Source organism: Mus pahari, chromosome 19 (assembly GCF_900095145.1).
Source record: "Mus pahari chromosome 19, PAHARI_EIJ_v1.1, whole genome shotgun sequence".
Lineage (NCBI taxonomy): Eukaryota > Metazoa > Chordata > Mammalia > Rodentia > Muridae > Mus > Mus pahari.
Window position 1 is genome coordinate 89032085 of NC_034608.1, and position 2633 is coordinate 89034717.

The following is a 2633-nucleotide window of genomic DNA, read 5'->3' on the forward strand; positions in this document are numbered from 1 at the left end:
TGCACAGAGGCCTGGCATTCAGATCTGCCTCCTGGCTGAAGATATAGGCCCAAAATGGCCTGTCCTAGAAGATGTGTTGCCTCTGCAGTTTATTCACTCACCTGCACAGACTAGCCACTGAGGAACCCTGGACACAATATGACTCTCTCACCTGCTCTGGCTGACAGAGCCCTCACAGGTGGCCACCTTTCCTCTGGTGAGGAAGGTGCCCAAATTTCCGGAGCCTGAAACAGGGTCTGTCCCAAAGCTGTGTAGCTTCTGCGGTCCACACTCTCACCAGTGCAGACTGGAGCCTAGGCGAACCAGAGCAAAGATGGTTCCCCAACCAGCTCAGGCATTGAGAGCCATCCTGGGCAGACACATCTCCTCTGGAGGGGAAGGTGCTCGTATGTCTAGAGACAGAAATGGGATCTTTCCCAGAAGCTGTGTTGCTTCTGCAGGCCGCCCTTTCCCGGCAACTCACTGGAGCAAAGATGGCAAAGATGGCTCTCTTACCAGCTCAGGTACTGAGAACCCTCCCAGGCGGACACCTCTCCTCTGGTGGGAAAGGGGTCAGATATCTAGAACCAGAAACAGAGTCTGTCCCAGCATCTGTGTAGCTTCTGCAGGCCGCCCTCTTCCCAGAAATGCACTGGAGCAAAGATGGCTCTCTTACCAGCTCAGGCCTTGAGAACCCTCCTGGGCAGACACCTCTCCTCTGGAGGGAAACGTGCTGGATGTCTGGAGCCAGAAACGGAGTCTGTCCCAGCAGCTGTGTCGCTTCTGCAGGCCGCCCTCTCCCAGGCAATGCACCGGAGCAAAGATGGCTCTCTTACCAGCTCAGGCCTTGAGATCCCTCCCAGGCGGACACCTCTCCTTGGGCGGGAAAGGTGCTGGATGTCTGGAGCCAGAAACGGGATTTTTCCCAGATGTGTCACTTCTTCAGGCCGCCCTCTCCCCAGCAACATACTGGAGCAAAGATGGCAAAGATGGCTCTCTTACCAGCTCAGACACTGAGAACCCTCCCTGGCAGACACCTCTCCTCTGGCAGGAAATGTGCCAGATGTCTGGAGCCAGAAACGGAGTCTGTCCCCTCCGCTGTGTTGCTTCTGCAGGCCGCCTCCAGTTAACTTTTATAGAAAGAAAATGGTATGTATTTTGCATCATTATTAAAATCCAACCTCCTAAGTAATGAGGAAGAAAGGACTGTGTCTCTCCACAATTCTCAGTGTCCTCTTTCTTTTGAACCCAGAGATATCATTTATAGTAGGCAGGACTTTCAGGTTGGAAGGAGGGAGCGAGAAAGAGCAGGAAAGAGTTGGCAAGATGTACCTGCTAGTGTCTCCCAGCTTCATGGAAGATCCTCCAGGATTTGTCACCTGAGGATTTAGATTTAAATTGGCTTACAGGATTAGAATTCTGGTTGTTGCACCCAGAGATTGAGTTACCACTGTTTCTGATCTAAGTTTGTGTGGTGTTTTTCTTCTCGTGGCTACTTGACTGGGTTCCAGAAAGAAAGGTACAGCAATAAAGTGTAAGTTTGCCTGACATGAACCACAAAGGCCTTGGGGGGGTTTAAAGCATGTGCCTGGCATGGTAGCCACCTGCCAGTGGGAACTTAGAGGGTTGGGTGGGGACGTTTCAGGAACCACCAGGCCAGAGAGTCTGCCAAGATGAGAACACCCCGCTGGTGCTATGTGGCCCACCAGTGCCCAGAGTAGCATGGGAACTGCTGTTCTTTTTAATATTTCTCACAGCAGCCATCTGGATAGAATATGAGGCATGTGTGAAATGAGAGATGGAGCATTCCTATAGCCATTTATAAGATTAACAATGTAAGCCATAGCTCATGTTATAGCCAGAATGAAAGGAAACCATTTATTTACCAGTGTTCTTTTCAAAGCACACACTTTATTTATAAAAATGCCTTACCATGTATTTGGCACATGTATTTCAGAACCCTCCCTACAAATCTTAAGATGGGAAATGATCGTAGTTTATTCAGTCGAAGACAGCAATTTGGAACTAAGAGGCCCCAGAGTGAAGTTCTTACAGGTTAAATGAGTCTCCCACTTGCTTGTTAAGTTGAAGGTTTCAAATAATGCAACAGCTCTTAAACTTTACCATGAATCAGAATAAATCAGAGTGCTCCTGAAAACATTGCTTGTGAAAATGCATATGGTCAGAAAACAGCTCAGTTATGGGCAGGCCATAGGATACACAGAGGCCCACCAGGAAAGAATTCTCAGGAGAAAGTAGAGACATTGAGCTAGTCCCTTGCTTTGCTTGTTTTGCTTTGCTGTTTTATCTTATTGGAAACAGGGTCTCACTATTTCACACAGCTGCCTCAAGCTTATGCTGATTCTCCTATCTCAGCTTCCTGAATGAAAGTACTACAGGTGTGAACCCCAACATGAGCCTTGCATTTCAATATCTGAACCCTAGTGAAAAATTCAGACCTGCACAGAAAATGTGTTGATTCCTTGCAGTATATAAATTATACTGCAATATTTTAAATAACAAGTCAGACATGCTGACACATGCCTATAATCCTAGGAGGTAGAGGCAGGAATATCACAAGTTCAAGACCAGCTTTGGCTCCACTACAAATTTGAGGCCATCTTGTGTTATATGGGATCCTGTTTTACACACAC